Here is a 14,070-nt window from a genome sequence, read left to right on the forward strand (position 1 = left end):
ATTTAACATCGTGTTACATATGCATTAAAAAGAAATCCAGGAGAGTTAACCCAGCTGTTAACAGTGATTATCTCTAGGTGATGAAGATATATGTAATCTCTATTTTCTTTTTTTTTTTTTTTTGAGACGGAGTCTCGCTCTGTCACCCAGGCTGGAGTGCAGTGGCCGGATCTCAGCTCACTGCAAGCTCCGCCTCCCGGGTTCACGCCATTCTCCTGTCTCAGCCTCCCGAGTAGCTGGGACTACAGGCGCCCGCCACCTTGCCCGGCTAGTTTTTTGTATTTCTTAATAGAGACGGGGTTTCACCGTGTTAGCCAGGATGGTCTCGATCTCCTGACCTCGTGATCCGCCCGTCTCGGCCTCCCAAAGTGCTGGGATTACAGGCTTGAGCCACCGCGCCCGGCCCTATTTTCTTATTTTTACTTATTAGCTTAAGTTTTTTTCTGCCATGAATTTATTAAGTTTTTTAATAAGTAAAAATAAATACATAAAATTATTCTCTATTTTAATAATTATTTGTGGTCCCACAGATGGAGGTATTTCTATTAAATACTCAGAAGAAGGCTGGGTGCAGTGGCTCATGCCTATAATCCCAGCACTTTTGAAGGCCAAGGTGGGCGGATCACTTTAGGTCAGGAGTGGGCAAGATGGTGAAACCCTGTCTCTACTAAAAATACAAAAATTAGCCTTTTCCTTTTGCGGGTGGTGGCGAAGGCGGAAAGAAAGCCATGAAGGCCTCGGGCACACAACGAGAGTACAAGGTGGTGGGTCGCTGCCTGCCTACCCCCAAATGCCAACCACCACCCCTCTACCGCATGCAAATCTTTGCGCCTAATCATGTAGTCGCCAAGTTCCACTTCTGGTACTTCCTATCTCAGTTAAAGAAGATGAAGAAGTCTTCAGGGGAGACTGTCAACTGTGGGCAGGTGTTTGAGAAGTACCCACTGCGGGTGAAGAACTTCGGCATCTGGCTGCGCTATGACTCCCGGAGCAGCACCCACAACATGTACTGGGAATACCGGGACCTAACCACCACGGGCGCTGTCACCAGTGCTGCCGAGACTTGGGTGCCCGGTACCGCGCCCGGGCCCACTTCATCCAGATCATGAAGGTGGAGGAGATCACGTCCAGTAAGTGCCGGTGGCCGGCTGTCAAGCAATTCCACGACCCCAAGATCAAGTTCCTGCTGCCCCACTGGATGCTGTGCCATCAGCAGAAGCCATGCTTCACCAGGAGACCCAACACCTTCTAGGTACAGGGCGCTCTCCCGGGTGTGCCTCAAATAAACTCAGGAACACCCCAGGGGGGGGGGGGGGGAATTAGCCAGGCATGGTGGTAGGTGCCTGTAATTCCAGCTACTCAGGAGGCTGAGGCAGAAGGATTGCTTGAACCCAAGAGGTGGAGGTTGCAGTGAGCCGAGATCGCACCACTGTACTCCACCTTGGGTGACAGAGGGAGACTCTGTCTCAAAAAAAAAAAAAAAAAAAAAAAAAGAAATACTCTCAGCAGGTGTTTGTCCTGGGCACTGGCAGCACACAGAGAAGAAGTGAGAGCTCATCCAGGATTAAAAACAAGAGTCACCATTCCTGAAGGATTTCTCTGAGCCCAATTCCTTGTTCCTTCATAGTCATTGATATGCATATCTCAGTTAATCCTCAAAATCAGTTTAGGAGAAAAATTATTTCACAGCTGAGGAAACCAAAGATCGTGAGACTCAGAGAGGTTCCATTATTTGCCCAGGGACACACAGCTAGAAAGTGACGGAGGCAGGATTTGAATCCAGATCTGAGTGACTTCATAGTTTGTAAATTTTTAAGCTCTGAACTTTGCCCTTCCAGTTGCAAGATGCTGATGCATTCTTGTATTTCCAGCTCTTCACACACAGGCACTCATCGATATTAGCACTGCCTAAAGAAGTCAGTGAGGTAAAGATCATTGTCTCATTTTCCAGATTAGAAAATTAAGGCCCGAGAGGGGACCTGCTCAGTGTGGTCAGCTGAGAAGTAGTGGCATTCCTTCTAGAATCCAGGTCTCCTTTCTTGCCTTGGGCAGCCCTCCTCCTTCCGCTACTTTCTGCCAACTGCTGAGGCTTCCTTCTCGAAACAAATGACTCAAGGTAAATCACTGGTTGGACTTCCCCTTTCTCAAAACACAGGAAGTCTGTGTTGTTTGCAATCCCTGTGGGTGAACAGTTTCAGCTCAGTTATGAAGTAGGCTGGGCCACATAGAGGACTGGGTCCTGCTGGGGCAGGGCTCCAGGCTACTGGGGCTGGCACAGCTGCATTTTTCCTTCCTGAGGGTCATGTCAGTGTGTCTGTCAAGTCAGGTTTGATGTCTTACCCCAAAGAGCCGCTGTACTGTTATGAAATTTAGAAAAATGAGCCCAAGAGGGAGGGGCCTCTCAATAATTAATAATGACGACTACTATTATTTCATGTTTATGGCACATTAATCTTCCAACCAGGCACTGTGCTAAGTGGCTGACACGTGAACCCATTTGAGCCCCGTAACAGCCCTAGTGATAAGGTTCTATAGCTTTGGAGCCAAATAACACTAGCTACAAATCACAGAAATGCCACTTTCCAGCTGTGACAACAGGGACATTATTTACATTCAGTCAATAAATACTTTTGAGTGCTTACTATGTGCCACGTTTCAGTGAACAGAACAAAGATCCCAGCTCTCTTGTGATGTTTACATTCTACAAGGTAAAGCAAATTGTAAACATAATAAATAAATAAATTATAAATAAGTATAAATACATTGTGTTAGAAACTGGTAAGGGGGGCCAGGCACGGTGGCTCAAGCCTGTAATCCCAGCACTTTGGGAGGCCGAGACGGGCGGATCACAAGGTCAGGAGATCGAGACCATCCTGGCTAACACAGTGAAACCCCGTCTCTACTAAAAAATACAAAAAAAAAACTAGCTGGGTGAGGTGGCGGGGGCACCTGTAGTCCCAGCTACTAGGGAGGCTGAGGCAGGAGAATGGCGTAAAACCGGGAGGCGGAGCTTGCAGCAGTGAGCTGAGATCCGGCCACTGCACTCCAGCCTGGGCGACAGAACGAGAAAAAAAAGAAAGTGGTAAGGGAAAGATACAGTAGAGCAGGGAGGAGACAGGGAGTGCTGATGCAGCATCAGTGCAGGCAAGAGGCAGGATGAGTTGTTAAATAGTGGTGTCAAGGAAGGTCTTGCTGAGAAGGTGCTATGCATACAAAACTTTAAGGAGGTGAGGTTAGCCATGCAGGTAACTGGGGAAACCCTTATTAAGCAGAAGGAACAGCCAAAGCAAACGCCCTAAGTGTGCTTGGTGGTTTCAAAGAGTAGCCAGTGCTGGGTGCAGTGGCTCACGCCTGTAATCCCAGCACTTTCGGAGGCTGAAGCGGGCGGATCACAAAGTCAGGAGTTCATGACCATCCTGGCCAACATGGTGAAACCCATCTCTACTAAAAATACAAAAATTAGCTGGGCATGGTGGCGCGCCCCTGTAGTCCCAGCTACTCGGGAGGCTGAGGCAGGAAAATCACTTGAACCCGGGAGGCGGAGGCTGCAGAGAGCGGAGATCGTGTCACTGCACTCCACCCTGGCGAGAGAGCAAGACTTTGCCTCGAAGACAACAACAACAACAAACAAACAAACAACAAAAAAACAAAGAGCAGCCAGGAGGCTAGTATGGCTGAACAGTGGCCAGGGAGAGAGTCCTCCCTACCCACAATGTTGCCCCAGTCATTCTTTCTTATACCTTGTTCTGTGCTTCCTTCCTTGCTCTTCTCATAATTTCCAAGTATTTAATTTACTTGAGTGTTTGCTTATTTATTGTTCATTTCCTTCACTAGCCCTAAGTTCCTTAAAGTCAGAGAACACGTTAGTTTTACTTGGTGTTGACCACAGAGCCTGGGACATAGAAAGCACTTAAAGTTGAATTAATGAGTAAACCATCCATCCATCCATCCATCCATCCGTCTAGTCACACTTATGACAGAATCTTCCCATAATGTAGAATACTATTTCTCAGGGTAGCACTGGTTACCCTGAGAGTTCTAGTTCAGGACATTAGCAACACAGTTAAACTGCAATGGGTTCCAGTTCTGGTTCTACTGTTTACTGGTTGTGTGATCTCAGGCAAGTTAAGAAAAACCTCTCTGTGCATCATATCTATCAACTGGCAAAACAGTAGTATCATTCTCTAAAGGAGGGTTGTAAGCAGTATAAACAGCACCAGGGGTATAGTGCTTATGTATGTGTTTTCTCTATGCAGTCTAGCCATGAGCGTGAGGAGACCACTTCCTTCCTCCTGTACCAGATCCTAAAAGGGCAGAGAGAAGGGCAAGGGGTGCTATGGTGAGGCTACAGAACATCCCTAATGTGTGCTGCCACATCTGTGCTGTGTGTTGGCAACTGGGATTGGCCCTAGGGTCTTCACTGAAGTGACATTCTGGGGATACTGTTCTTGCTGTGTAGCCCTCGCAGCCTGATCCTCTGGCCTTTTTCTGCTAGACAACCTTTAGTGGAATCTTATTGCTTGCAATTGAGAAAGTTAAATGATACAGATATTAATACTGAATACCTATTTCTTTTTCTTTTTTTCTTTTTGAGATGCAGTCGGGCTCTGTCACCCAGGTTGGAGTGCAATGGCATGATCTCAGCTCACTGCAACCTCCACCTCCCAAGTTCAAGCGATTCTCCTGCCTCAGCCTCCCAAGTAGCTGGGATTACAGGCACCTGCCATCATGCCCGGCTAATTTTTGTATTTTTAGTAGAGACGGGGTTTCACCGTCTTGGCCAGGCTGGTCTTGAACTCCTGACTTCAGGTTATCCACCTGCCTCAGCCTCCCAAAGTGCTGAGATTGCAAGTGTGAGCCACCACGCGTGGCCCTGAATACCTATTTCTATGCCTGATACCTTACATTTTATTTTATTTTCTTGAGATGGAGTCTTGCTCTGTCACCCAGGCTGGAGTGCAGTGGCGCGATCTTGGCTCACTGCAAGCTCCGCCTCCCGGGTTCACGCTCTTCTCCTGCCTCAGCCTCCTGTGCAGCTGGGACTACAGGTGCCCGCCACCACACCCGGCTAATTTTTTGTAGTTTTAGTAGAGACGGGGTTTCACCGTATTAGCCAGGATGGTCTCATCTCCTGACCTCGTGATCCGCCTGCCTCGGCCTCCCAAAGTGTTGGGATTACAGGCATGAGCCACTGCGCTGGGCCTCCATTCATTATTTCATTAACTCTTTACACAGACCTGAGAGGCAGACATTAACCCCATTTTACAGATGAAGGAACCAGCTCAGAGAGGTGGAGTAACTTGATCAAGGTCATGTAGCCAATGACTGGCAGAACCAGGGTTCAGGCCCAGGGTGACTCCTAAATTGCTTTCTCAATGTGATTAAAGGCCCCAGCAGGATTTTCTCCTCCAGCACTTGCTGTCAGTGATGACAAAGCACAGCTCAGTTCAGCCGGAAGCGAGGAAATCATGTGAATCTGGTCCCTAAGCAAGAAAGAGAAATGGGTCGGGGCAGCCTGGGAGAGTTCTAGAACCTGGAGGGGAACATAGGCCTTGCCTAGGTAAGTGCTTCAACATGAGGAGTCCTGTCCCTACTGCCCCTAAGACCAGAGACATTTTCTCTGTGAGGTCTGAGCCCAGCTATCGTGGAATGGCCTGATTCTCATGAAAATGTGGAGATAGAAAACATCTGGGGGGGCTGTGGTTGCCAGGCAACAACCAGCCATTCACTCTCTTGCCAGAATCAAGGAGGCTGTCTGATGCTGACAGAGATAGCTGGATCTGAGGCCTGGAGACCTAGATTTTGGTTCTGATTTGCTGTGTGGTCTTGGGCAAGTCCCTGCCTTTCTCTGAGCCTTCGTTTCCCATCTTTTATGTAAAGAGCAGTCAGACTTACAAGTGACAAGATGAACAGGCACCAGGTGGTCAGAATTAGAGTGATAGTATGGCACAGGCAGAGGACCGGGGCAGGTCATGGGTGAGGGAAGACTCAGTTCTCCTTTCCATCCTGCCCTAGGCTATCCTGACTCTGGTTACTAGCTAGGGGCAAGGGACATTTCCTTTCCCACCCTGAGCTAATTCAGGCCACCCAGACTCCATCCCAGGCTCAACCTTGCAGCTCAGAGTCTAGGAATTGTCTTCACACCCACAAATTAGCACAGCCACCACCTACTCGGCCAACTTTTCCCCATGGGGAGTTTCCTCAGTTCCTGCTGAAGTGAAGCTACCCAGCTTTGGGTGTTTCCCTGGACACCCATCAGAGGACCTTCTGACAGTTTGCAGGGATTGCACTGATGGTAAACCCTGAGGGTGGTGTGTTTCGCAGCAATCAGAAGAGTTAACATTTTCTGTTTCACATCCATTACAAAATATGACAGCAGCTGTCATTTGCTGGGCCTGGCACAGCCTCAAATGCTTTATGTCTGTAATCTCATTTAATCCTCATATAATTCAGGGGGATAGGAATGAAGGTCCTATTGTACAGATGAGGAAATGGAGCCTCAGAGAGGAGAAGTGATTTGCCCAAGGTCCCAGTAAATGGTGCAGACAAGACTCCCACTCAGGGCCACAGCCTGGGGTTTAACCACTACAGGTCACTGCTTCCTCACAGTCCCACCAGACAGCATCAGAGCTGGAAGGGTTTCCACCTGCTCCCAACTTTACAGATGGATAAATCAAGGCCCAGAGGGAAAAAGTGACTGGTCCAAGGTCATGTAACAAGTTAATGCTAGAGCAGATTCTAGGACCACTCTGCTCAAAGGCTCACCACACTATTCCAGAAAACAAAAAGTACCCCAGGCAGAAGCAGCGGATAAATCAGAAATCTTATTTTAAGAAATCCATAGCATTTCCTAGGAAGTCAAACAGTGCACGAGGTTCACAAGACAAGGATCTCACAGAGGTTCTTGAGGTTAGGGCAGAGTCCCAGCATTCCTCTAGGCAGTAAGGGGCCTGTGGGTGTCACTCTTTTGGTCCTACAGATGAAGCTGCAACTGCAGCTACTGGCGGAGGTGATATGTATGTCCAGAATGTCCTCAACTGCCTCGCCTAGCTAATGACTACCTGTCTTCAAGTGTTAGTTCGAGGTCACTTCCTCTGGGAAGGCCTCTGTGAACCCCTATAGATTCTCATGGCCCTCGCTCTTTTCCATAAGAGCACTGACCTCGGTTTGCCCTGTGGACTCATATCAGAGGCACATTTAACTAACACCAGCTTTACAACTTATCCTCCAACCACTGACCTCCAAAGATGCCACCCCAGAATTTGGTATTATCCTCACAAAACCAAACTCATCTTTTAGCATGCGCTAAGCTGACAGATGCTGAATATAGTAACAAATTGGAGTCACCCCTGCAGATACCAGGAGCACTCCTGAATTCTCTGCTCAACCTCAATGCATCCCTAGAGATGGGGTCATTTTCTTAAAGGCAGAGAGGCTTCAATGTCCAGGTATCTCAAGACAGCCTTTCCTTTAGTTACTTATTTTAGCATACAAAAGAATTTGAAGATGGAAGAGGGGACAACCAGCCCAGGAATGCAGCCCAAGAAGCTGGAAAAGTTATGAAAACCAATCCTCATTGAGCACACAAAAGAAGTATTATGCAGTACAGGTAATTTAAGGGCTTTATTTTATTTTATTTTATTTTTTGAGACAGAGTCTTGCTCTGTTGCCCAGGCTGGAGATGGTGTGCTCTCGGCTCACTGCAACCTCCGCTTCCCAGGTTCAAGCAATTCTCCTGCCTCAGCCTCCCGAGTAGCTGGGATTACAGGCGCCCATCACCATGCCCAGCTAATTTTTGTATTTTTAATAGAGACGGGGTTTCACTGTGTTGACCATGCTGGTCTCGAACTCCTGACTCCAGGTGATCTGCCCGCCTCGGCCTCCCAAAATGCTGGGATTACATGTGTGAGCCACTGCACCCAGCCCTAAGAGATTTAAATGTAGTTTTGGGTATGTCTTTTCTACCTGACTGCTGACTTTAAAACTGAACCCCGTTCAGAGACACCCCCATTATGATTATAAATATGAAAGAGTATTGAATTTCTACACACACATCTCTCCACAGACCCAAAGTCCCATGATAACTTGTTTGGCTCATCTCACTGTAGCCACACCTAGCATCATGCTGGACACAAAGCAGGTACTCAGTAAATGTTTACTGAAGGAACAACTCAAACATGCTTACTTGTGAAAATAAGACCAGAGTGGTTTGTGTGGGTCTAGGTGGCTACAGGTGCTCTCACTCTTCAAGACAAGAAGGCACATAGGCACCACTGTGCACCTGTTCCTCCAAGTACACCAGGCCAGAGGCAGAGTGAAGGTGAATGTGGATTTGTATGTGTTTATTCACTCTACACTATGTGAAAACTGGAGCCAGTTTTCTATAATATTTTTGGCAATTACATCTGTATCAGTTTCACAAATTACCACAAATTTGTGGCTTAAAACAAGACGATTTTATTGTCTTACAGTTCTGGAAGTCAGAAGTCCAAAACGGGTCTTATGGAGGCTAAAATCAAAGTGTCAGCAGGGCTGCATTCCTTCTGGAGGCTCTAGGGGAGAATTGGTTTTCATAACTTTTCCAGCTTCTTGGGCTGCACTCCTTGGCTGGTGGTCCCCTCTTCCATCTTCAAAGCCTGCAACACAGCATCTTTAAATCTCTCTTTGTTCTATCTTCATACATTATCTTCTCTCTTATAAGGACCCTTGTGATTACATCAGGCCCACTAGGATAATCATCCAGGATGATCTCTCCATTTTAAGATCCTTAATGTAATCATATCTGCAAAATCTCTTTACCATCCGAGGTAACCTTCACAGGTTTTGGGGATTAGGACCTGATATCTTTAGGTGGTCATTACTCAGCCTACCGCAGGATATCATATTTTGCTTTGTTGAGCAAGATGCTCAATACATGTTTGGTGAATTGCATCGTAACAGAAAGAAAAAGTACTGCCCCAGCAGAGAGCCCACAACCTGAGTACCCTGGAGCTGTAAGAGCTGAGCAATCATGGGCATAGCATAACCCAAAGCTCTCCCAACATACAGGGGAGGAGCTGAATCACTAAGCTCCCCAACACTCAGGGCATTGCTGTTTCTCTTTCCCCCGATACTGGTCACTCCTGCTCCAACCTCTTCCAGGGATCAAAATTTCTGTTCTTATATCTTGAAGAAATAACTTGCATGTGTTATTGTTATTAAACAATTTAAATCTTTTTTTTTTTTTTTTCCTAGAGACAGAGTCTCACTCTGTTGCCCAGGCTGGAGCGCAGTGGCGTGATCTCAGCTCACTGCAACCTCCACCTCCCAGGTTCAAGTGATTCTCCTGCCTCAGCCTCCCGAGTAGCTGGGACTACACGACTGGCTAATTTTTTGTATTTTTAGTAAAGACAGGGTTTTACCATGTTGGATGGGTTGGTCTTGAACTCCTGACCTCAGATGATCCACCCACCTTGGCCTCCCAAAGTGCTGGGATTACAGGCATGAGCCACTGTGCCCCGCCTAGAATCTTTATTTCTATTTATTAATTGAGAAAAGGAACCAACTGTTTTAGTTAAACATGAACTTCAGAGTCAGAAAGATCTGGGTTCAACATCTTCCCTGAGAAAACACCAAATGGCAGATGACTGGTGCAGAGAGTTGACTCAGACGCCCTGGGGGCCCAGGAATGGGAGGTCATAGTGGTTTCCATGGAGGCTTTGGCAGTGGCGATGGGGCCTTGGGGTAGTAGTTGGGGTCAGGGTCTGGGCCATGGAGCTTGCAGAGGCAAGGGTGAAGACAAGGAATGGATGCCTGTCACCAAGTTGGGCTACCTGGTCAAGGACATGAAGATCAAGTCCCTGGAGGAGATCTAGCTCTTCTCCCTGCCCATCGAGGAGTCTGAGATCATTGACATTTTCCTGGGGGCATCTTTCAAGGATGAGGTTTTGAAGACCACGCCTGTGTAAAAACAGACCTGCACTGACCAGCACACCAGGCTCAAGGTGTGTGTTGCCAATGGGGACTACAGTGGCCACATTGGTCTGGGTGTTAAGTGCTCTGAGGAGGTAGCCACTGCCATCCGAGGGGCCATGACCCTGGTCAGGCTCTCCATTGTCCCTGTGCAGAGAAGCCACTGGGGGAATAAGATCAGTTAGCCCCCACACCATCCCTTGCAAGGTGACAGGCTGCCGTGGCTCTGTGCTGGTGCGCCTTATCCCTGCTCCACTGAGGCAATGGCGTCACCTTGGTCCCTGTGCCCAAGATGCTGCTGATGGCTAGTATTGACCAGTGCTACACCTCAGCCAGGTGTATTCCATCGTAACAGAAAGAAAAAGTACTGCCCCAGCAGAGAGCCCACAATACGAGCACCCTGGAGCTGTTAAGAGCTGAGAAATCGGCTGGACACGGTGGCTCATGCCTGTAATCCCAGCACTTTGGGAGGCCGAGGCGGGCGGATCACAAGGTCAGGAGGTTGAGACCAGCCTGGCTGACATAATGAAACCCTGTCTCTACTAAAAATAAAACAAATTAGCTGGGTGTGGTGGCATGCGCCTGTAGTCCCAGCTACCCGGGAGGCAGAAGTTGCAGTGAGCCAAGATGGCGCCACTGCACTACAGCCTGGGCAACAGAGACTCCATCTCAAAAAAAAAAAAAAAAAAAGAGCTGAGAAATCATGGGCATAGCATAACCCAAAGCTGCACTGCCACCTGGGCAACTTCGCCAAGGCCACCTTTGATGCCATCTCCAAGAATTATAGCTATCTGACCCCCAACCTCTGGAGAGACACCATATTCATCAAGTTTCCCTATCAGGAGTTCACTGACCATCTCATCAAGTTTCCCTATCAGGAGTTCACTGACCATCTCCTCTCTGTGCGGAGGACCCAGGTTCCAGCTATGTATACAAGATAGAGTTTTGTTTTGTTTTTTGAGACAGGGTTGCCCGGGCTGGAGTGCAGTGGCATGACCTCCAGGGCTCAAGCAATCCTCCTGCCTCAGCCACTCCCCAACCCTAGTAGCTGGGACTACAAGCATGCACCACCGTCCCCAGCTAATTTTTTGTGTGTTTTTTGTAGAGACAGGGTTTGCCATGGTGTCCAGGCTGGTCTGGAATTCCTGGGCTCAAGTGATCCGTATGCCTCGGCCTCCCAAAGTGCTAAGATTACAGGTGTGAATCACTGCCCCTGGTCAACAGAGTTTTTACACAAGAAAAAATAAAATGAATTAAGCCTGCTTAAAAAAAAATCTGGATTCAAAGATCTTGGTTCTACCACTTACTAGCTATAAATAGTAATTTTAACTCTGAGAAGCCTCAGATGATGTTTTTGTTTCATTTTTTTTTTGACCTGGAAAATAGAGATAACAGAACCTCCATTATAAGGTGGGTGTGACAAATAAATAAGATCATGTATATCAAAGTGTAGTCTCCAGACCAGCTGCATTAACATCACCTGTGAAGTAGCCCCACTTCTGACATACTGAATCAGAAACCCTGGGCATGGGGCCCAGCAATTTGTGTTACAACACACCCTCCAGGAAATTCTGGTGTAGTTCAAGTTTGAAAACCACTGATATCTATGTAATACACCTAGTACCCAATTGGTACTCAACAAATGATTCTGTCACCACTATTGCTTACTACTGACAGTTCTAGCATATTCCCTCTGAGATGTTAAGTTGGTTATCTATCTTTTCCCCCTCATGTCCTACAAACGCTGTCTGTCTTAATATTTGGGTTGCCTGCTAATGCAGTCTATCACCCACACAGCTGCCCTTTAATATAAGGTAGTCTTCTGGTCTTTCCTTGCGTACTTCCAGTAATAGGTAGCTCACTATTTATCTGGGCAGGGTAAACCCCCTGGTCAAGCCTGTTCATACAGGCATGCCAACTGCGTATGCACTGTAAAGACCTTCCCCTAAAGGCCTCTTCTCCAAGGTCCCTCAGCTGTGCTTAGGTCTCTCTTCAGCTTTAGGGTAGCTCTCCTGTATGTCTGAGCCCCAAATGAAGCTTGATCAGCCCTGAGGAGCAGGGGAGGTTTCCTTCTCAAATCTGGGACCGTGTTTCTACTTGCTTGCCTGGTGTTTTGGCAGCCACTTCACCCCGCTGACTCACTCTGGTTTGAGGTCACCCAAAACCCCCAAGCCTTCTTCTCAGGAACTGCAGGCACTTGCGTCGGCTGGGTCACTCCAGTCCTTGATGTGTGCAATTCATTTCTTAAAAATAACATTACTTTCAAATTATGAAAGACATACTTGATATAGTAAGTTAGGAAAACACAAAGGGGAAAAAATCTCACTGGTAATGGTCATCCTAAAATTGACATCTGACTTTCAAAAAAAGGATCCTGTATTTTTGTACTCAAGAAAACAAAACAAAACAAAACACCCACTTAGGCAATTTCCATTTCTGGGGCAAAGAAAAGAATCAGAGAAAACGAAACTAATGTACCATAGGAATCATTGTGAATTCCAGCATATATGGACATCTCTTGTCTCATAATTCAAATGTACATCAATGCATAACAATGTAAACTCATCCCCCCAGAGACTACCATTGTTAATCTTTTGGATATAGCCTCCACTCCTTTGCAGTTACCATCCTGTATTTTTTAACTTAACTCTAGGTCTAAATTTAGCACTGAATTTGGAGATAGACAAACCTGGTTCAAATTCTGGCTTTTGTGCTTTTGAGTTATACCACTTTGGAAATTCATTTAACCTCTTGGAGCCTCAATTTCCTCATCTGTAAAAAGGGGCTGATAATATCTGCTTCCCAGGTTTGTTGTAAAGATGGAAATTAATGAGGGCCAGGTGAGGTGGCTCATGTCTGTAATCCCAGCACTTTGGGAGGCTGAGGTGAGAGGATCAGCTGAGGTCAGGAGTTCGAGACCAGCCTGGCCAACAGGTGAAACCCTGTCTCTACTAAAAATACAAAAATTAGCTGGGCATGGGGGCGCATGCCTGTAATCCCAGCTACTCAGGAGGCTGAGGCAGGAGAATCACTTGAACTTGAGAGGCGGAGGATGCATTGAGTGGAGGCCGTGCCACTGCACTCCAGCCTAGGTGACAGAGTGAGAGTTCATCTCAAAAAAAAAAAAAAAAAAAAAGAAAAAGGAAAAAGAAATTAATGAGAATAAAGCTTCTGGCACACAGTAAATGCCTGCAGAGTTTGTATTGGGGTTGCTACTATTAACTCTTCATCTGGCCAACTACTGCTCCCTTCTTCCTCCAAGGCAGATGCTGTCCTCCTTTGTATCTTTCCCTGCCTTGCTGCTCCCATACATCACACTCCCTCTCTGTCTTGCTGCTGTCCCATGTCTATCTTTGTGTTATAGCATCAGACACATGACACAGTGCCCCTCTACCCTCTAAGCTCCTCCAGGTCAGGACCATGTCCACCTTATTCATTTCTGTGTTCCCAGGGTCCAGCAGAAGTCATGACCCAGTGTGGCTGTCAGGTTAGAAGGGGCTGGATAAGAATTTGCGATGGAGGCCGGGTGTTGTGACTCGTGCCTGTAATCCCAGCACTTTAGGAGGCTGAAGTGGGTGGATCACCTGAGGTCAGGCATTTGAGACCAGCCTGGCCAACATAGCGGAACCCTACCTCTACTAAAAATACAAAAAAAAAAAAAAAAAAAGAAAAAAAAAATTAGCTGGGCGTGGTGGTGCATGTCTGTAATTCCAGCTACTCAGGAGGCTGAGGCAGGAGAATCGCTTGAACCCACGAGGTGGAGGCTGCAGTGAGCCGAGATAATGCCACTGCACTCCAACCTGGGCAAGAGAGCCAGACTCCATCTCAAAAAACAAACAAACAAAAAGAATGCGTTGAAGGGCCGGGCGCGGTGGCTCAAGCCTGTAATCCCAGCACTTTGGGAGGCCGAGACGGGCGGATCACGAGGTCAGGAGATCGAGACCATCCTGGCTAACACGGTGAAACCCCGTCTCTACTAAAAAAATACAAAAAACTAGCCGGGCGAGGTGGCGGGCGCCTGTAGTCCCAGCTACTCGGGAGGCTGAGGCAGGAGAATGGCGTGAACCCGGGAGGCGGAGCTTGCAGTGAGCTGAGATCCGGCCACTGCACTCCAGCCTG

General features: G+C 47.4%; 1 pseudogene; it reads left to right on the plus strand.

The window, feature by feature from the left end:
- Window positions 1-693: 693 nt before the first annotated feature.
- LOC112606992 lies at window positions 694-1,417 on the plus strand (annotated as a pseudogene).
- Window positions 1,418-14,070: the final 12,653 nt, after the last annotated feature.

This window comes from Theropithecus gelada, chromosome 1 (genome assembly GCF_003255815.1).
Source record: "Theropithecus gelada isolate Dixy chromosome 1, Tgel_1.0, whole genome shotgun sequence".
NCBI lineage: Eukaryota > Metazoa > Chordata > Mammalia > Primates > Cercopithecidae > Theropithecus > Theropithecus gelada.